Source organism: Pristiophorus japonicus, unplaced genomic scaffold (assembly GCF_044704955.1).
Source record: "Pristiophorus japonicus isolate sPriJap1 unplaced genomic scaffold, sPriJap1.hap1 HAP1_SCAFFOLD_825, whole genome shotgun sequence".
NCBI lineage: Eukaryota > Metazoa > Chordata > Chondrichthyes > Pristiophoridae > Pristiophorus > Pristiophorus japonicus.
The window spans coordinates 126,673-150,571 of NW_027254746.1; positions in this window are offsets into that span (position 1 = coordinate 126,673).

A 23,899-nucleotide genomic window follows, 5' to 3' on the forward strand; every position below is an offset into this window, starting at 1 on the left:
GGACAGGTATCTCACTCACAGGGACAGGTATCTCACTAACAGGGACAGGTATCTCACCTACAGGGACAGGTATCTCACCCACAGGGACCTGTATCTCACCCACAGGGACAGGTATCTCACTCACAGGGACAGGTATCTCACCCACAGGGACAGGTATCTCACCCACAGGGACCTGTATCTCACCCACAGGGACAGGTATCTCACTCACAGGGACAGGTATCTCACCCACAGGGACAGGTATCTCACCCACAGGGACCTGTATCTCACCCACAGGGACAGGTATCTCACTCACAGGGACCTGTACCTCACCCACAGGGACATGTGTCTCACCCACAGGGACAGGTATCTCACCCACAGGGACAGTTATCTCACCCACAAGGACAGGTATCTCACCCACAGCGACAGGTATCTCACCCACAGGGACCTGTACCTCACCCACAGGGACAGGTATCTCACCCAAAGGGACCTGTATCTCACCCACAGGGACCTGTACCTCACCCACAGGGACCTGTATCTCACCCACAGGGACACGTATCTCACCCAAAGGGACCTGTATCTCACTCACACGGACAGGTATCTCACTCACAGGGACCTGTACCTCACCCACACGGACAGGTATCTCACCCACAGGGACAGGTATCTCACTCACAGGGACAGGTATCTCATTCACAGGGACCTGTACCTCCCCCACAGGGACAGGTGTCTCATTCACAGGGTCAGGTATCTCACTCACAGGGACATGTGTCTCACTCACAGGGACAGGTATCTCACTCACAGGGACCTGTACCTCACCCACAGGGACAGGTGTCTCATTCACAGGGACAGGTATCTCACTCACAGGGACAGGTATCTCACCCACAGGGACAGGTATCTCACTCACAGGGACAGGTATCTCACCCACAGGGACAGGTGTCTCACTCACAGGGATAGGTATCTCACTCACAGGGATAGGTATCTCACCCACAGGGACAGGTATCTCACCCACAGGGACAGGTATCTCACCCACAGGGACCTGTATCTCACTCACAGGGACAGGTATCTCACCCACAGGGACAGGTATCTCACCCACAGGGACAGGTATCTCACTCACAGGGACAGGTATCTCACCCACAGGGACAGGTATCTCACTCACAGGGACAGGTATCTCACCCACAGGGACAGGTATCTCACCCACAGGGACCTGTATCTCACCCACAGGGACAGGTATCTCACTCACAGGGACCTGTACCTCACCCACAGGGACAGGTGTCTCACCCACAGGGACAGGTATCTCACCCACAGGGACAGGTATCTCACTCACAGGGACAGGTATCTCACCCACAGGGACAGGTATCTCACTCACAGGGACAGGTATGTCACCCACACGGACAGGTACTCACCCACAGGGACAGGTATCTCACTCACAGGGACAGGTATCTCACCCACGGGGACAGGTACTCACCCACAGGGACCTGTATCTCACCCACAGGGACAGGTATCTCACCCACAGGGACAGGTATCTCACCCACAGGGACAGGTATCTCACTCACAGGGACAGGTACCTCACCCACAGCGACCTGTATCTCACCCACAGGGACAGGTATCTCACCCACAGGAACCTGTATCTCACCCACAGGGACAGGAACCTCACCCACAGGGCCAGGTATCTCACCCACAAGGACCTGTATCTCACCCACAGGGACAGGTATCTCACCCACAGGGACAGGTACCTCACCCACAGGGACAGGTACATCTCCCACAGGGACAGGTGTCTCACCCACAGGGACAGGTATCTCACTCACAGGGACAGGTATCTCACCCACAGGGACAGGTATCTCACCCACAGTGACAGGTATCTCACTCACAGGGACAGATATCTCACTCACAGGGACAGGTATCTCTCCCACAGGGACAGGTATCTCACCCTCAGGGACAGGTATCTCACCCTCAGGGACAGGTATCTCACTCACAGGGACAGGTATCTCACCCACAGGGACCTGTATCTCAATCACAGGAACAGGTATCTCACCCACAGGGACAGGTATCTCACTCACAGGGACAGGTATCTCACTCACAGGGACAGGTATTTCACCCACAGGGACAGGTATCTCACCCACAGGGATAGGTATCTCACTCACAGGAACAGATATCTCACTCACAGGGACAGGTATCTCACTCACAGTGACCTGCACCTCACCCACAGGGACAGGTGTCTCATTCACAGGGACAGGTATCTCACTCACAGGGACAGGTACTCACCCACAGGGACAGGTATCTCACCCACAGGGACAGGTATCTCACTCACAGGGACAGGTATCTCACTCACAGGGACAGGTATCTCACCCACAGGGACAGGTATCTCACCCTGAGGGACAGGTATCTCACCCTCAGGGACAGGTATCTCACTCACAGGGACAGGTATCTCACCCACAGGGACCTGTATCTCAATCACAGGAACAGGTATCTCACCCACAGGGACAGGTATCTCACTCACAGGGACAGGTATCTCACTCACAGGGACAGGTATCTCACCCACAGGGACAGGTATCTCACTCACAGGGACAGGTATCTCACCGACAGGGACAGGTATCTCACCCACAGGGACCTGTATCTCACCCACAGGGACAGGTATCTCACTCACAGGGACAGGTATCTCACCCACAGGGACAGGTATCTCACCCACAGGGACCTGTATCTCACTCACAGGGACAGGTATCTCACCCACAGGGACAGGTATCTCACCCACAGGGACATGTATCTCACTCACAGGGACAGGTATCTCACCCACAGGGACAGGTATCTCACCCACAGGGACCTGTATCTCACTCACAGGGACAGGTATCTCATCCACGGGGACAGGTACTCACCCACAGGGACCTGTATCTCACCCACAGGGACAGGTATCTCACCCACAGGGACAGGTATCTCACCCACAGGGACAGGTATCTCACTCACAGGGACAGGTATCTCACTCACAGGGACAGGTATCTCACTCACAGGGACCTATATCTCACCCACTGGGACAGGTACCTCACCCACAGCGACCTGTATCTCACCCACAGGGACAGGTATCTCACCCACAGGGACCTGTATCTCACCCACAGGGACAGGAACCTCACCCACAGGGACAGGTATCTCACCCACAAGGACCTGTATCTCACCGACAGGGACAGGTATCTCACCCACAGGGACAGGTACCTCACCCACAGGGACAGGTACATCTCCCACAGGGACAGGTGTCTCACCCACAGGGACAGGTATCTCACTCACAGGGACAGGTATCTCACCCACAGGGACAGGTGTCTCATTCACAGGGACAGGTATCTCACCCACAGGGACAGGTATCTCACCCACAGGGACCTGTACCTCACCCACAGGGACAGGTGCCTCACCCACAGGGACCTGTACCTCACCCACAGGGACAGGTATCTCACCCACAGGGACAGGTATCTCACCCACAGGGACAGGTGTCTCACTCACAGGGACAGGTGTCTCACCCACAGGGACAGGTGTCTCACCCACAGGGACAGGTATCTCACTCACAGGGACAGGTATCTCACTCACAGGGACAGGTATCTCACTCACAGGTGTGTCACCCACAGGGACAGGTATCTCACTCACAGGGACAGGTATCTCACTCACAGGGACAGGTGTCTCACTCACAGGGACAGATATCTCACCCACAGGGACAGGTGTCTCACTCACAGGGACAGGTATCTCACTCACAGGGACAGGTACCTCACTCACAGGAACAGGTACCTCACTCACAGGGACAGGTATCTCACCCACAGAAAAAGGTATCTCACTCACAGGGACAGGAATCTCACCCACAGGGACAGGTATCTCACCCACAGGGACAGGTATCTCATCCACAGGGACAGGTATCTCACCCACAGGGACAGGTACCTCACCCACAGGGACAGGTATCTCACTCACAGGGACCTGTACCTCACCCACAGGGACAGGTACCTCACCCACAGCGACCTGTATCTCACCCACAGCGACCTGTATCTCACCCACAGGGACTGGTATCTCACCCACAGGGACAGGTATGTCACCCACAGGGACAGGTATCTTACCCACAGTGACCTGTATCTCACCCACAGGGACAGGTATCTCACCCACAGGGACAGGTATCTCACCCACAGGGACAGGTATCTCACCCACACGGACAGGTACTCACCCACAGGGACAGATATCTCACCCACAGGGACAGGTATCTCACCCACAGGGACAGGTACTCACCACAGGAAAAGGTATCTCGCCCACAGGGACAGGTATCTCACCCACAGGGACAGGTATCTCACTCACAGGGACAGGTATCTCACTCACAGGGACCTATATCTCACTAACTGGGACAGGTACCTCACCCACAGGGACCTGTATCTCACCCACAGGGACAGGTATCTCACCCACAGGGACCTGTATCTCACCCACAGTGACAGGAACCTCACCCACAGGGACAGGTATCTCACCCACAGGGACCTGTATCTCACCCACAGGGACAGGTATCTCACCCACAGGGACAGGTACCTCACCCACAGGGACAGCTACATCACCCACAGGGACAGGTATCTCACTCACAGGGACAGGTATCTCACCCACAGGGACAGGTGTCTCACCCACAGGGACAGGTATCTCACCCACAGGGACAGGTATCTCACCCACAGGGACCTGTACCTCACCCACAGGGACAGGTACCTCACCCACAGGGACCTGTACCTCTCCACAGGAACCTGTATCTCACCCACAGATACCTGTACCTCACCCACAGGGACCTGTATCTCACCCACAGGGACAGGTATCTCAACCACAGGGACCTGTATCTCACCCACAGGGACAGGTATCTCAGCCACAGGGACCTGTACCTCACCCACAGGGACCTGTATCTCACCCACAGGGACAGGTGTCTCACTCACAGGGACATGTACCTCACCCACAGGGACAGGTACCTCACCCACAGGGACAGGTATCTCACCCACAGGGACAGGTATCTAACCCACAGGGACCTGTACCTCACCCACTGGGACAGGTGTCTCACCCACAGGGACAGGTATCTCACCCACAGGGACAGGTATCTCACCCACAGGGACCTGTACCTCACCCACAGGGACAGGTGTCTCACCCTCAAGGACAGGTATCTCCCCCACAGGGACAGGTACCTCACTCACAGGGACTTGTACCTCACCCGCACGGACAGGTATCTCACCCACAGGGACAGGTATCTCACTCACAGGGTCAGGTATCTCACTCACAGGGACATGTGTCTCACTCACAGGGACAGGTATCTCACTCACAGGGACCTGTACCTCACCCACAGGGACAGGTGTCTCATTCACAGGGACAGGTATCTCACCCACAGGGACAGGTATCTCACTCACAGGGACAGGTATCTCACCCACAGGGACAGGTATCTCACTCACAGGGACATGTATCTCACCCACAGGGACAGGTGTCTCACTCACAGGGACAGGTATCTCACTCACAGGGATAGGTATCTCACCCACAGGGACAGGTATCTCACCCACAGGGTCAGGTATCTCACCCACAGGGACCTGTATCTCACCCACAGGGCCAGGTATCTCACTCACAGGGACAGGTATCTCACCCACAGGGACAGGTATCTCACCCACAGGGACCTGTATCTCACCCACAGGGACAGGTATCTCACTCACAGGGACAGGTATCTCACCCACAGGGACAGGTATCTCACCCACAGGGACCTGTATCTCACTCACAGGGACAGGTATCTCACCCACAGGGACAGGTATCTCACCCACAGGGACCTGTATCTCACTCACAGGGACAGGTATCTCACCCACAGGGACAGGTATCTCACCCACAGGGACCTGTATCTCACTCACAGGGACAGGTATCTCATCCACGGGGACAGGTACTCACCCACAGGGACAGGTATCTCACCCACAGGGACAGGTATCTCACCCACAGGGACAGGTATCTCACTCACAGGGACAGGTATCTCACTCACAGGGACAGGTATCTCACTCACAGGGACCTATATCTCACCCACTGGGACAGGTACCTCACCCACAGCGACCTGTATCTCACCCACAGGGACAGGTATCTCACCCACAGGGACCTGTATCTCACCCACAGGGACAGGAACCTCACCCACAGGGACAGGTATCTCACCCACAAGGACCTGTATCTCACCCACAGGGACAGGTATCTCACCCACAGGGACAGGTACCTCACCCACAGGGACAGGTACATCTCCCACAGGGACAGGTATCTCATCCACGGGGACAGGTACTCACCCACAGGGACAGGTATCTCACCCACAGGGACAGGTATCTCACCCACAGGGACAGGTGTCTCATTCACAGGGACAGGTACCTCACCCACAGGGACAGGTACATCTCCCACAGGGACAGGCGTCTCACCCACAGGGACCTGTACCTCACCCACAGGAACCTGTATCTCACCCACAGGTACCTGTACCTCACCCACAGGGACCTGTATCTCACCCACAGGGACAGGTATCTCAACCACAGGGACCTGTATCTCACCCACAGGGACAGGTATCTCACCCACAGGGACCTGTATCTCACCCACAGGGCCAGGTATCTCACTCACAGGGACAGGTATCTCACCCACAGGGACAGGTATCTCACCCACAGGGACCTGTATCTCACCCACAGGGACAGGTATCTCACTCACAGGGACAGGTATCTCACCCACAGGGACAGGTATCTCACCCACAGGGACCTGTATCTCACTCACAGGGACAGGTATCTCACCCACAGGGACAGGTATCTCACCCACAGGGACCTGTATCTCACTCACAGGGACAGGTATCTCACCCACAGGGACAGGTATCTCACCCACAGGGACCTGTATCTCACTCACAGGGACAGGTATCTCATCCACGGGGACAGGTACTCACCCACAGGGACAGGTATCTCACCCACAGGGACAGGTATCTCACCCACAGGGACAGGTATCTCACTCACAGGGACAGGTATCTCACTCACAGGGACAGGTGTCTCACTCACAGGGACCTATATCTCACCCACTGGGACAGGTACCTCACCCACAGCGACCTGTATCTCACCCACAGGGACAGGTATCTCACCCACAGGGACCTGTATCTCACCCACAGGGACAGGAACCTCACCCACAGGGACAGGTATCTCACCCACAAGGACCTGTATCTCACCCACAGGGACAGGTATCTCACCCACAGGGACAGGTCCCTCACCCACAGGGACAGGTACATCTCCCACAGGGACAGGTATCTCATCCACGGGGACAGGTACTCACCCACAGGGACAGGTATCTCACCCACAGGGACAGGTATCTCACCCACAGGGACAGGTGTCTCATTCACAGGGACAGGTACCTCACCCACAGGGACAGGTACATCTCCCACAGGGACAGGCGTCTCACCCACAGGGACCTGTACCTCACCCACAGGAACCTGTATCTCACCCACAGGTACCTGTACCTCACCCACAGGGACCTGTATCTCACCCACAGGGACAGGTATCTCAACCACAGGGACCTGTATCTCACCCACAGGGACAGGTATCTCACCCACAGGGACCTGTACCTCACCCACAGGGACCTGTACCTCACCCACAGGTACCTGTATCTCACCCACAGGGACAGGTGTCTCACTCACAGGGACATGTACCTCACCCACAGGGACAGGTACCTCACCCACAGGGACAGGTATCTCACCCACAGGGACAGGTATCTCACCAACAGGGACAGGTATCTAACCCACAGGGACCTGTACCTCACACACAGGGACAGATATCTCACCCACAGGGACAGGTATCTCACCCACAGGGACAGGTGTCTCACCCTGAAGGACAGGTATCTCACCCACAGGGACAGGTACCTCACTCACAGGGACCTGTACCTCACCCACACGGACAGGTATCTCACCAACAGGGACAGGTATCTCACTCACAGGGACAGGTATCTCACTCACAGGGACAGGTATCTCACTCACAGGGACAGGTATCTCACCCACAGGGACAGGTGTCTCACTCACAGGGACAGGTATCTCACCCACAGGGACAGGTATCTCACCCACAGGGACAGGTATCTCATTCACAGGGACAGGTATCTCACCCAAAGGGATAGGTATCTCACTCACAGGAACAGATATCTCACTCACAGGGACAGGTATCTCACTCACAGTGACCTGTACCTCACCCACAGGGACAGGTGTCTCATTCACAGGGACAGGTATCTCACTCACAGGGACAGGTACTCACCCACAGGGACAGGTATCTCACCCACAGGGACAGGTATCTCACTCACAGGGACAGGTATCTCACTCACAGGGACAGGTATCTCACCCACAGGGACAGGTATCTCACCCTGAGGGACAGGTATCTCACCCTCAGGGACAGGTATCTCACTCACAGGGACAGGTATCTCACCCACAGGGACCTGTATCTCAATCACAGGAACAGGTATCTCTCCCACAGGGACAGGTATCTCACTCACAGGGACAGGTATCTCACTCACAGGGACAGGTATCTCACCTACAGGGACAGGTATCTCACCCACAGGGACCTGTATCTCACCCACAGGGACAGGTATCTCACTCACAGGGACAGGTATCTCACCCACAGGGACAGCTATCTCACCCACAGGGACCTGTATCTCACCCACAGGGACAGGTATCTCACTCACAGGGACAGGTATCTCACCCACAGGGACAGGTATCTCACCCACAGGGACCTGTATCTCACCCACAGGGACAGGTATCTCACTCACACGGACAGGTATCTCACCCACAGGGACAGGTATCTCACTCACAGGGTCAGGTATCTCACTCACAGGGACATGTGTCTCACTCACAGGGACAGGTATCTCACTGACAGGGACCTGTACCTCCCCAAAGGGACAGGTGTCTCATTCACAGGGACAGGTATCTCACCCACAGGGACAGGTATCTCACTCACAGGGACAGGTATCTCACCCACAGGGACAGGTATCTCACTCACAGGGACAGGTATCTCACCCACAGGGACAGGTGTCTCACTCACAGGGACAGGTATCTCACTCACAGGGATAGGTATCTCACCCACAGGGACAGGTATCTCACCCACAGGGACAGGTATCTCACCCACAGGGACCTGTATCTCACCCACAGGGACAGGTATCTCACTCACAGGGACAGGTATCTCACCCCCAGGGACAGGTATCTCACCCACAGGGACCTGTATCTCACCCACAGGGACAGGTATCTCACTCACAGGGACAGGTATCTCTCCCACAGGGACAGGTATCTCACCCACAGGGACCTGAATCTCACCCACAGGGACAGGTATCTAACTCACAGGGACAGGTATCTCACCCACAGGGACAGGTATCTCACCCACAGGGACCTGTATCTCACTCACAGGGACAGGTATCTCACCCACAGGGACAGGTATCTCACCCACAGGGACCTGTATCTCACCCACAGGGACAGGTATCTCACTCACAGGGACCTGTACCTCACCCACAGGGACAGGTGTCTCACCCACAGGGACAGGTATCTCACCCACAGGGACAGGTATCTCACTCACAGGGACAGGTATCTCACCCACAGGGACAGGTATCTCACTCAGAGGGACAGGTATGTCACCCACACGGACAGGTACTCACCCACAGGGACAGGTATCTCACTCACAGGGACAGGTATCTCACCCACGGGGACAGGTACTCACCCACAGGGACCTGTATCTCACCCACAGGGACAGGTATCTCACCCACAGGGACAGGTATCTCACCCACAGGGACAGGTATCTCACTCACAGGTACAGGTATCTCACTCACAGGGACCTATATCTCACCCACTGGGACAGGTACCTCACCCACAGCGACCTGTATCTCACCCACAGGGACAGGTATCTCACCCACAGGAACCTGTATCTCACCCACAGGGACAGGAATCTCACCCACAGGGCCAGGTATCTCACCCACAAGGACCTGTATCTCACCCACAGGGACAGGTATCTCACCCACAGGGACAGGTACCTCACCCACAGGGACAGGTACATCTCCCACAGGGACAGGTGTCTCACCCACAGGGACAGGTATCTCACTCACAGGGACAGGTATCTCACCCACAGGGACAGGTGTCTCATTCACAGGGACAGGTATCTCACCCACAGGGACAGGTATCTCACCCACAGGGACCTGTACCTCACCCACAGGGACAGGTACCTCACCCACAGGGACCTGTACCTCACCCACAGGAACCTGTATCTCACCCACAGGTACCTGTACCTCACCCACAGGGACAGGTATCTCACCCACAGGGACAGGTATCTCAACCACAGGGACCTGTATCTCACCCACAGGGACAGGTATCTCACCCACAGGGACCTGTACCTCACCCACAGGGACCTGTACCTCACCCACAGGGACCTGTATTTCACCCACAGGGACAGGTGTCTCACTCACAGGGACATGTACCTCACCCACAGGGACAGGTACCTCACCCACAGGGACAGGTATCTCACCCACAGGGACAGGTATCTCACCAACAGGGACAGGTATCTAACCCACAGGGACCTGTACCTCACCCACAGAGACAGGTGTCTCACCCACAGGGACAGGTATCTCACCCACAGGGACAGGTATCTCACCCACAGGGACAGGTGTCTCACCCTCAAGGACAGGTATCTCACCCACAGGGACAGGTACCTCACTCACAGGGACCTGTACCTCACCCATACGGATAGGTATCTCACCCACAGGGACAGGTATCTCACTCACAGGGACAGGTATCTCATTCACAGGGACCTGTACCTCCCCCACAGGGACAGGTGTCTCATTCACAGGAACAGGTATCTCACCCACAGGGACAGCTATCTCACTCACAGGGACAGGTATCTCACCCACAGGGACAGGTATCTCACTCACAGGGACAGGTATCTCACCCACAGGGACAGGTGTCTCACTCACAGGGACAGGTATCTCACCCACAGGGACAGGTATCTCACCCACAGGGACAGGTATCTCACTCACAGGGACAGGTATCTCAGCCAAAGGGATAGGTATCTCACTCACAGGAACAGATATCTCACTCACAGGGACAGGTATCTCACTCACAGTGACCTGTACCTCACCCACAGGGACAGGTGTCTCATTCACAGGGACAGGTATCTCTCCCACAGGGACAGGTATCTCACTCACAGGGACAGATATCTCACTCACAGGGACAGGTATCTCTCCCACAGGGACAGGTATCTCACCCTCAGGGACAGGTATCTCACCCTCAGGGACAGGTATCTCACTCACAGGGACAGGTATCTCACCCACAGGGACCTGTATCTCAATCACAGGAACAGGTATCTCACCCACAGGGACAGGTATCTCACTCACAGGGACAGGTATCTCACTCACCGGGACAGGTATCTCACCCACAGGGACAGGTATCTCACCCACAGGGATAGGTATCTCACTCACAGGAACAGATATCTCACTCACAGGGACAGGTATCTCACTCACAGTGACCTGCACCTCACCCACAGGGACAGGTGTCTCATTCACAGGGACAGGTATCTCACTCACAGGGACAGGTACTCACCCACAGGGACAGGTATCTCACCCACAGGGACAGGTATCTCACTCACAGGGACAGGTATCTCACTCACAGGGACAGGTATCTCACCCACAGGGACAGGTATCTCACCCTGAGGGACAGGTATCTCACCCTCAGGGACAGGTATCTCACTCACAGGGACAGGTATCTCACCCACAGGGACCTGTATCTCAATCACAGGAACAGGTATCTCACCCACAGGGACAGGTATCTCACTCACAGGGACAGGTATCTCACTAACAGGGACAGGTATCTCACCTACAGGGACAGGTATCTCACCCACAGGGACCTGTATCTCACCCACAGGGACAGGTATCTCACTCACAGGGACAGGTATCTCACCCACAGGGACAGGTATCTCACCCACAGGGACCTGTATCTCACCCACAGGGACAGGTATCTCACTCACAGGGACAGGTATCTCACCCACAGGGACAGGTATCTCACCCACAGGGACCTGTATCTCACCCACAGGGACAGGTATCTCACTCACAGGGACCTGTACCTCACCCACAGGGACATGTGTCTCACCCACAGGGACAGGTATCTCACCCACAGGGACAGTTATCTCACCCACAAGGACAGGTATCTCACCCACAGCGACAGGTATCTCACCCACAGGGACCTGTACCTCACCCACAGGGACAGGTATCTCACCCAAAGGGACCTGTATCTCACCCACAGGGACCTGTACCTCACCCACAGGGACCTGTATCTCACCCACAGGGACACGTATCTCACCCAAAGGGACCTGTATCTCACTCACAGGGACAGGTATCTCACTCACAGGGACCTGTACCTCACCCACACGGACAGGTATCTCACCCACAGGGACAGGTATCTCACTCACAGGGACAGGTATCTCATTCACAGGGACCTGTACCTCCCCCACAGGGACAGGTGTCTCATTCACAGGGTCAGGTATCTCACTCACAGGGACATGTGTCTCACTCACAGGGACAGGTATCTCACTCACAGGGACCTGTACCTCACCCACAGGGACAGGTGTCTCATTCACAGGGACAGGTATCTCACTCACAGGGACAGGTATCTCACCCACAGGGACAGGTATCTCACTCACAGGGACAGGTATCTCACCCACAGGGACAGGTGTCTCACTCACAGGGATAGGTATCTCACTCACAGGGATAGGTATCTCACCCACAGGGACAGGTATCTCACCCACAGGGACAGGTATCTCACCCACAGGGACCTGTATCTCACTCACAGGGACAGGTATCTCACCCACAGGGACAGCTATCTCACCCACAGGGACAGGTATCTCACCCACAGGGACAGGTATCTCACTCACAGGGACAGGTATCTCACCCACAGGGACAGGTATCTCACTCACAGGGACAGGTATCTCACCCACAGGGACAGGTATCTCACCCACAGGGACCTGTATCTCACCCACAGGGACAGGTATCTCACTCACAGGGACCTGTACCTCACCCACAGGGACAGGTGTCTCACCCACAGGGACAGGTATCTCACCCACAGGGACAGGTATCTCACTCACAGGGACAGGTATCTCACCCACAGGGACAGGTATCTCACTCACAGGGACAGGTATGTCACCCACACGGACTGGTACTCACCCACAGGGACAGGTATCTCACTCACAGGGACAGGTATCTCACCCACGGGGACAGGTACTCACCCACAGGGACCTGTATCTCACCCACAGGGACAGGTATCTCACCCACAGGGACAGGTATCTCACCCACAGGGACAGGTATCTCACTCACAGGGACAGGTACCTCACCCACAGCGACCTGTATCTCACCCACAGGGACAGGTATCTCACCCACAGGAACCTGTATCTCACCCACAGGGACAGGAACCTCACCCACAGGGCCAGGTATCTCACCCACAAGGACCTGTATCTCACCCACAGGGACAGGTATCTCACCCACAGGGACAGGTACCTCACCCACAGGGACAGGTACATCTCCCACAGGGACAGGTGTCTCACCCACAGGGACAGGTATCTCACTCACAGGGACAGGTATCTCACCCACAGGGACAGGTATCTCACCCACAGTGACAGGTATCTCACTCACAGGGACAGATATCTCACTCACAGGGACAGGTATCTCTCCCACAGGGACAGGTATCTCACCCTCAGGGACAGGTATCTCACCCTCAGGGACAGGTATCTCACTCACAGGGACAGGTATCTCACCCACAGGGACCTGTATCTCAATCACAGGAACAGGTATCTCACCCACAGGGACAGGTATCTCACTCACAGGGACAGGTATCTCACTCACAGGGACAGGTATTTCACCCACAGGGACAGGTATCTCACCCACAGGGATAGGTATCTCACTCACAGGAACAGATATCTCACTCACAGGGACAGGTATCTCACTCACAGTGACCTGCACCTCACCCACAGGGACAGGTGTCTCATTCACAGGGACAGGTATCTCACTCACAGGGACAGGTACTCACCCACAGGGACAGGTATCTCACCCACAGGGACAGGTATCTCACTCACAGGGACAGGTATCTCACTCACAGGGACAGGTATCTCACCCACAGGGACAGGTATCTCACCCTGAGGGACAGGTATCTCACCCTCAGGGACAGGTATCTCACTCACAGGGACAGGTATCTCACCCACAGGGACCTGTATCTCAATCACAGGAACAGGTATCTCACCCACAGGGACAGGTATCTCACTCACAGGGACAGGTATCTCACTAACAGGGACAGGTATCTCACCTACAGGGACAGGTATCTCACCCACAGGGACCTGTATCTCACCCACAGGGACAGGTATCTCACTCACAGTGACAGGTATCTCACCCACAGGGACAGGTATCTCACCCACAGGGACCTGTATCTCACCCACAGGGACAGGTATCTCACTCACAGGGACAGGTATCTCACCCACAGGGACAGGTATCTCACCCACAGGGACCTGTATCTCACCCACAGGGACAGGTATCTCACCCACAGGGACAGGTATCTCACTCACAGGGACAGGTATCTCACTCACAGGGACCTATATCTCACCCACTGGGACAGGTACCTCACCCACAGCGACCTGTATCTCACCCACAGGGACAGGTACCTCACCCACAGGAACCTGTATCTCACCCACAGGGACAGGAACCTCACCCACAGGGCCAGGTATCTCACCCACAAGGACCTGTATCTCACCCACAGGGACAGGTATCTCACCCACAGGGACAGGTACCTCACCCACAGGGACAGGTACATCTCCCACAGGGACAGGTGTCTCACCCACAGGGACAGGTATCTCACTCACAGGGACAGGTATCTCACCCACAGGGACAGGTATCTCACCCACAGGGACAGGTATCTCACTCACAGGGACAGATATCTCACTCACAGGGACAGGTATCTCTCCCACAGGGACAGGTATCTCACCCTCAGGGACAGGTATCTCACCCTCAGGGACAGGTATCTCACTCACAGGGACAGGTATCTCACCCACAGGGACCTGTATCTCAATCACAGGGACAGGTATCTCACCCACAGGGACCTGTATCTCACCCACAGGGACAGGTATCTCACTCACAGGGACCTGTACCTCACCCACAGGGACATGTGTCTCACCCACAGGGACAGGTATCTCACCCACAGGGACAGTTATCTCACCCACAAGGACAGGTATCTCACCCATAGCGACAGGTATCTCACCCACAGGGACCTGTACCTCACCCACAGGGACAGGTATCTCACCCAAAGGGACCTGTATCTAACCCACAGGGACCTGTACCTCACCCACAGGGACCTGTATCTCACCCACAGGGACAGGTATCTCACCCAAAGGGACCTGTATCTCACTCACAGGGACAGGTATCTCACTCACAGGGACCTGTACCTCACCCACACGGACAGGTATCTCACCCACAGGGACAGGTATCTCACTCACAGGGACAGGTATCTCATTCACAGGGACCTGTACCTCCCCCACAGGGACAGGTGTCTCATTCACAGGGTCAGGTATCTCACTCACAGGGACATGTGTCTCACTCACAGGGACAGGTATCTCACTCACAGGGACCTGTACCTCACCCACAGGGACAGGTGTCTCATTCACAGGGACAGGTATCTCACCCACAGGGACAGGTATCTCACTCACAGGGACAGGTATCTCACCCACAGGGACAGGTGTCTCACTCACAGGGACAGGTATCTCACTCACAGGGATAGGTATCTCACCCACAGGGACAGGTATCTCACCCACAGGGACAGGTATCTCACCCACAGGGACCTGTATCTCACTCACAGGGACAGGTATCTCACCCACAGGGACAGGTATCTCACCCACAGGGACAGGTATCTCACCCACAGGGACCTGTATCTCACCCACAGGGACAGGTATCTCACTCACAGGGACAGGTATCTCACCCACAGGGACAGGTATCTCACCCACAGGGACCTGTATCTCACCCACAGGGACAGGTATCTCACTCACAGGGACAGGTATCTCACCCACAGGGACAGGTATCTCACCCACAGGGACCTGTATCTCACTCACAGGGACAGGTATCTCACCCACAGGGACAGGTATCTCACCCACAGGGACCTGTATCTCACCCACAGGGACAGGTATCTCACCCACAGGGACCTGTATCTCACCCACAGGGACAGGTATCTCACTCACAGGGACCTGTACCTCACCCACAGGGACAGGTGTCTCACCCACAGGGACAGGTATCTCACCCACAGGGACAGGTATCTCACTCACAGGGACAGGTATCTCACCCACAGGGACAGGTATCTCACTCACAGGGACAGGTATGTCACCCACACGGACAGGTACTCACCCACAGGGACAGGTATCTCACTCACAGGGACAGGTATCTCACCCACGGGGACAGGTACTCACCCACAGGGACCTGTATCTCACCCACAGGGACAGGTATCTCACCCACAGGGACAGGTATCTCACCCACAGGGACAGGTATCTCACTCACAGGGACAGGTATCTCACTCACAGGGACCTATATCTCACCCACTGGGACAGGTACCTCACCCACAGCGACCTGTATCTCACCCACAGGGACAGGTATCTCACCCACAGGAACCTGTATCTCACCCACAGGGACAGGAACCTCACCCACAGGGCCAGGTATCTCACCCACAAGGACCTGTATCTCACTCACAGGGACCTGTACCTCACCCACAGGGACATGTGTCTCACCCACAGGGACAGGTATCTCACCCACAGGGACAGTTATCTCACCCACAAGGACAGGTATCTCACCCATAGCGACAGGTATCTCACCCACAGGGACCTGTACCTCACCCACAGGGACAGGTATCTCACCCAAAGGGACCTGTATCTAACCCACAGGGACCTGTACCTCACCCACAGGGACCTGTATCTCACCCACAGGGACAGGTATCTCACCCAAAGGGACCTGTATCTCACTCACAGGGACAGGTATCTCACTCACAGGGACCTGTACCTCACCCACACGGACAGGTATCTCACCCACAGGGACAGGTATCTCACTCACAGGGACAGGTATCTCATTCACAGGGACCTGTACCTCCCCCACAGGGACAGGTGTCTCATTCACAGGGTCAGGTATCTCACTCACAGGGACATGTGTCTCACTCACAGGGACAGGTATCTCACTCACAGGGACCTGTACCTCACCCACAGGGACAGGTGTCTCATTCACAGGGACAGGTATCTCACCCACAGGGACAGGTATCTCACTCACAGGGACAGGTATCTCACCCACAGGGACAGGTGTCTCACTCACAGGGACAGGTATCTCACTCACAGGGATAGGTATCTCACCCACAGGGACAGGTATCTCACCCACAGGGACAGGTATCTCACCCACAGGGACCTGTATCTCACTCACAGGGACAGGTATCTCACCCACAGGGACAGGTATCTCACCCACAGGGACAGGTATCTCACCCACAGGGACCTGTATCTCACCCACAGGGACAGGTATCTCACTCACAGGGACAGGTATCTCACCCACAGGGACAGGTATCTCACCCACAGGGACCTGTATCTCACCCACAGGGACAGGTATCTCACTCACAGGGACAGGTATCTCACCCACAGGGACAGGTATCTCACCCACAGGGACCTGTATCTCACTCACAGGGACAGGTATCTCACCCACAGGGACAGGTATCTCACCCACAGGGACCTGTATCTCACCCACAGGGACAGGTATCTCACCCACAGGGACCTGTATCTCACCCACAGGGACAGGTATCTCACTCACAGGGACCTGTACCTCACCCACAGGGACAGGTGTCTCACCCACAGGGACAGGTATCTCACCCACAGGGACAGGTATCTCACTCACAGGGACAGGTATCTCACCCACAGGGACAGGTATCTCACTCACAGGGACAGGTATGTCACCCACACGGACAGGTACTCACCCACAGGGACAGGTATCTCACTCACAGGGACAGGTATCTCACCCACGGGGACAGGTATCTCACCCACAGGGACAGGTATCTCACCAACAGGGACATGTATCTAACCCACAGGGACCTGTACCTCACCCACAGAGACAGGTGTCTCACCCACAGGGACAGGTATCTCACCCACAGGGACAGGTGTCTCACCCTCAAGGACAGGTATCTCACCCACAGGGACAGGTACCTCACTCACAGGGACCTGTACCTCACCCACACGGACAGGTATCTCACCCACAGGGACAGGTATCTCACTCACAGGGACAGGTATCTCATTCACAGGGACCTGTACCTCCCCCACAGGGACAGGTGTCTCATTCACAGGGACAGGTATCTCACCCACAGGGACAGCTATCTCACTCACAGGGACAGGTATCTCACCCACAGGGACAGGTATCTCACTCACAGGGACAGGTATCTCACCCACAGGGACAGGTGTCTCACTCACAGGGACAGGTATCACACTCACAGGGACAGGTATCTCACCCACAGGGACAGGTATCTCACCCACAGGGACAGGTATCTCACTCACAGGGACAGGTATCTGAGCCAAAGGGATCGGTATCTCACTCACAGGAACAGATATCTCACTCACAGGGACAGGTATCTCACTCACAGTGACCTGTACCTCACCCACAGGGACAGGTGTCTCATTCACAGGGAGAGGTATCTCTCCCACAGGGACAGGTATCTCACTCACAGGGACAGGTATCTCTCCCACAGGGACAGGTATCTCACCCTCAGGGACAGGTATCTCACTCACAGGGACAGGTATCTCACCCACAGGGACCTGTATCTCAATCACAGGAACAGGTATCTCACCCACAGGGACAGGTATCTCACTCACAGGGACAGGTATCTCACTCACAGGGACAGGTATCTCTCCCACAGGGACAGGTATCTCACCCTCAGGGACAGGTATCTCACCCTCAGGGACAGGTATCTCACTCACAGGGACAGGTATCTCACCCACAGGGACCTGTATCTCAATCACAGGAACAGGTATCTCACCCACAGGGACAGGTATCTCACTCACAGGGACAGGTATCTCACTCACAGGGACAGGTATCTCACCCACAGGGACAGGTATCTCACCCACAGGGACCTGTATCTCACCCACAGGGACAGGTATCTCACTCACAGGGACAGGTATCTCACCCACAGGGACAGGTATCTCACCCACAGGGACCTGTATCTCACCCACAGGGACAGGTATCTCACTCACAGGGACAGGTATCTCACCCACAGGGACAGGTATCTCACCCACAGGGACCTGTATCTCACCCACAGGGACAGGTATCTCACCCACAGGGACCTGCACCTCACCCACAGGGACCTGTACCTCACCCACAGGTACCTGTATCTCACCCACAGGGACAGGTGTCTCACTCACAAAACATGTACCTCACCCACAGGGACAGGTACCTCACCCACAGGGACAGGTATCTCACCCACAGGGACAGGTATCTCACCAACAGGGACAGGTATCTAACCCACAGGGGACCTGTACCTCACCCACAGAGACAGGTGTCTCACCCACAGGGACAGGTATCTCACCCACAGTGACAGGTATCTCACCCACAGGGACAGGTGTCTCACCCTCAAGGACAGGTATCTCACCCACAGGGACAGCTACCTCACTCACAGGGACCTGTACCTCACCCACACGGACAGGTATCTCACCCACAGGGACAGGTATCTCACTCACAGGAACAGGTATCTCACTCACAGGAACCTGTACCTCCCCCACAGGGACAGGTGTCTCATTCACAGGGACAGGTATCTCACCCACAGGGACAGCTATCTCACTCACAGGGACAGGTATCTCACCCACAGGGACAGGTGTCTCACTCACAGGGACAGATATCACACTCACAGGGACAGGTATCTCACCCACAGGGACAGGTATCTCACCCACAGGGACAGGTATCTCACTCACAGGGACAGGTATCTCACCCAAAGGGATAGGTATCTCACTCACAGGAACAGATATCTCACTCACAGGGACAGGTATCTCACTCACAGTGACCTGTACCTCACCCACAGGGACAGGTGTCTCATTCACAGGGACAGGTATCTCACTCACAGGGACAGGTACTCACCCACAGGGACAGGTATCTCACCCACAGGGACAGGTATCTCACTCACAGGGACAGGTATCTCACCCTCAGGGACAGGTATCTCACCCTCAGGGACAGGTATCTCACTCACAGGGACAGGTATCTCACCCACAGGGACCTGTATCTCAATCACAGGAACAGGTATCTCACCCACAGGGACAGGTATCTCACTCACAGGGACAGGTATCTCACTCACAGGGACAGGTATCTCACCCACAGGGACAGGTATCTCACCCACAGGGACAGGTATCTCACTCACAGGGACAGGTATCTCACCCACAGGGACAGGTATCTCACCCACAGGGACCTGTATCTCACCCATAGGGACAGGTATCTCACTCACAGGGACAGGTATCTCACCCACAGGGACAGGTATCTCACCCACAGGGACCTGTATCTCACCCACAGGGACAGGTATCTCACTCACAGGGACCTGTACCTCACCCACAGGGACAGGTGTCTCACCCACAGGGACAGGTATCTCACCCACAGGGACAGTTATCTCACCCACAAGGACAGGTATCTCACCCACAGCGACAGGTATCTCACCCACAGGGACCTGTATCTCACCCACAGGTACAGGTATCTCACCCAAAGGGACCTGTATCTCACCCACAGGGACCTGTACCTCACCCACAGGGACCTGTATCTCACCCACAGGGACAGGTATCTCACACAAAGGGACCTGTATCTCACCCACAGGGACAGGTATCTCACTCACAGGGACCTGTACCTCACCCACACGGACAGGTATCTCACCCACAGGGACAGGTATCTCTCTCACAGGGTCAGGTATCTCACTCACAGGGACATGTGTCTCACTCACAGGGACAGGTATCTCACTCACAGGGACCTGTACCTCACCCACAGGGACAGGTGTCTCATTCACAGGGACAGGTATCTCACCCACAGGGACAGGTATCTCACTCACAGGGACAGCTATCTCACCCACAGGGACAGGTATCTCACTCACAGGGACAGGTATCTCACCCACAGGGACAGGTGTCTCACTCACAGGGACAGGTATCTCACTCACAGGGATAGGTATCTCACCCACAGGGACAGGTATCTCACCCACAGGGACAGGTATCTCACCCACAGGGACCTGTATCTCACCCACAGGGACAGGTATCTCACTCACAGGGACAGGTATCTCACCCACAGGGACAGGTATCTCACCCACAGGGACCTGTATCTCACCCACAGGGACAGGTATCTCACTCACAGGGACAGGTATCTCAGCCACAGGGACAGGGATCTCACCCACAGGGACCTGTATCTCACTCACAGGGACAGGTATCTCACCCACAGGGACCTGTATCTCACCCACAGGGACAGGGATCTCACTCACAGGGACCTGTACCTCATCCACAGGGACAGGTGTCTCACCCACAGGGACAGGTATCTCACCCACAGGGACAGATATCTCACCCACAGGGACAGGTATCTCACTCACAGGACAGGTATCTCACCCACAGGGACAGGTATGTCACCCACACGGACAGGTACTCACCCACAGGGACAGGTATCTCACTCACAGGGACAGGTATCTCACCCACGGGGACAGGTACTCACCCACAGGGACCTGTATCTCACCCACAGGGACAGGTATCTGACCCACAGGGACAGGTATCTCACTCACAGGGACAGGTATCTCACTCACAGGGACCTATATCTCACCCACTGGGACAGGTACCTCACCCACAGCGACCTGTATCTCACCCACAGGGACAGGTATCTCACCCACAGGAACCTGTATCTCACCCACAGGGACAGGAACCTCACCCACAGGGCCAGGTATCTCACCCACATGGACCTGTATCTCACCCACAGGGACAGGTATCTCACCCACAGGGACAGGTACCTCACCCACAGGGACAGGTACATCTCCCACAGGGACAGGTGTCTCACCCACAGGGACAGGTATCTCACTCACAGGGACAGGTATCTCACCCACAGGGACAGGTGTCTCATTCACAGGGACAGGTATCTCACCCACAGGGACAGGTATCTCACCCACAGGGACCTGTACCTCACCCACAGGGACAGGTACCTCACCCACAGGGACCTGTACCTCACCCACAGGGACCTGTACCTCACCCACAGGAACCTGTATCTCACCCACAGGGACAGGTGTCTCACTCACAGGGACATGTACCTCACCCACAGGGACAGGTACCTCACCCACAGGGACAGGTATCTCACCCACAGGGACAGGTATCTCACCAACAGGGACAGGTATCTAACGCACAGGGACCTGTACCTCACCCACAGAGACAGGTGTCTCACCCACAGGGACAGGTATCTCACCCACAGGGACAGGTATCTCACCCACAGGGACAGGTATCTCATCAACAGGGACCTGTATCTCACCCACAGGGACAGGTATATCACTCACAGGACAGGTATGTCACCCACAGGGACAGGTATCTCACTCAAAGGGATCTGTATCGCACCCACAGGGACATGTATCTCACCCACAGGGACAGGTATCTCACCCAGAGGGACCTGTATCCCTCCCACAGGGACCTTTATCTCACCCACAGGGACAGGTATCTCACTCACAGGGACAGGTATCTCACCCACAGGGACATGTATCTCACCCACAGGGACAGGTATCTCATCCGCAGGGACAGGTATCTCACTCACAGGGACAGGTGTCTCACCCACAGGGACAGGTGTCTCACTCACAGGGACAGGTATCTGTCCGACAGGGACCTGTATCTCACCCACAGGGACCTGTATCTCACCCACAGGGACAGGTATCTCACTCACAGCGACCTGTACCTCACCCACAGGGACCTGTACCTCACCAACAGGGACAGGTATCTCACTCACAGGGACCTGTACCTCACCCACAGGGACCTGTACCTCACGCACAGGGACCTGTACCTCACCCACAGGGACAGGTATCTCACCCAGAGGGACAGGTACTCACCCACAGGGACCTGTATCTCACTCACAGGGACAGGAACCTCACCCACAGGGACAGGTATCTCACTCACAGGGACAGGTATCTCACCCACAGGGACAGGTATCTCACTCACAGGGACAGGTATCTCACTCACAGGGACAGGTATCTCACTCACAGCGACCTGTACCTCACCCACAGGGACAGGTGTCTCACTCACAAGGACAGGTACCTCACCCACAGGGACAAGTATCTCACTCACAGGGACAGGTATCTCACCCACAGGGACAGGTATCTCACCCACAGGGACAGATATCTCACTCAAAGGAATCTGTATCGCACCCACAGGGACATGTATCTCACCCACAGGGACAGGTATCTCACCCAGAGGGACCTGTAACGCTCCCACAGGGACCTGTATCTCACCCACAGGGACAGGTATCTCACTCACAGGGACAGGTATCTCACTCACAGGGACAGGTATCTCTCCCACAGGGACAGGTATCTCACCCACAGGGACAGGTACTCACCCACAGGGACCTGTATCTCACCCACAGGGACAGGTATCTCACCCACATGGACAGGTATCTCACCGACAGGGACAGGTATCTCACTCACAGGGACAGGTATCTTACCCACAGGGACCTGTATCTCACCCACAGGGACAGGTATCTCACTCACAGCGACCTGTACCTCACCCACACGGACCTGTACCTCACCAACAGGGACAGGTATCTCACTCACAGGGACCTGTACCTCACCCACAGGGACCTGTACCTCACCCACAGGGACAGGTATCTCACCCAGAGGGACAGGTGCTCACCCACAGGGACCTGTATCTCACTCACAGGGACAGGTACCTCACCC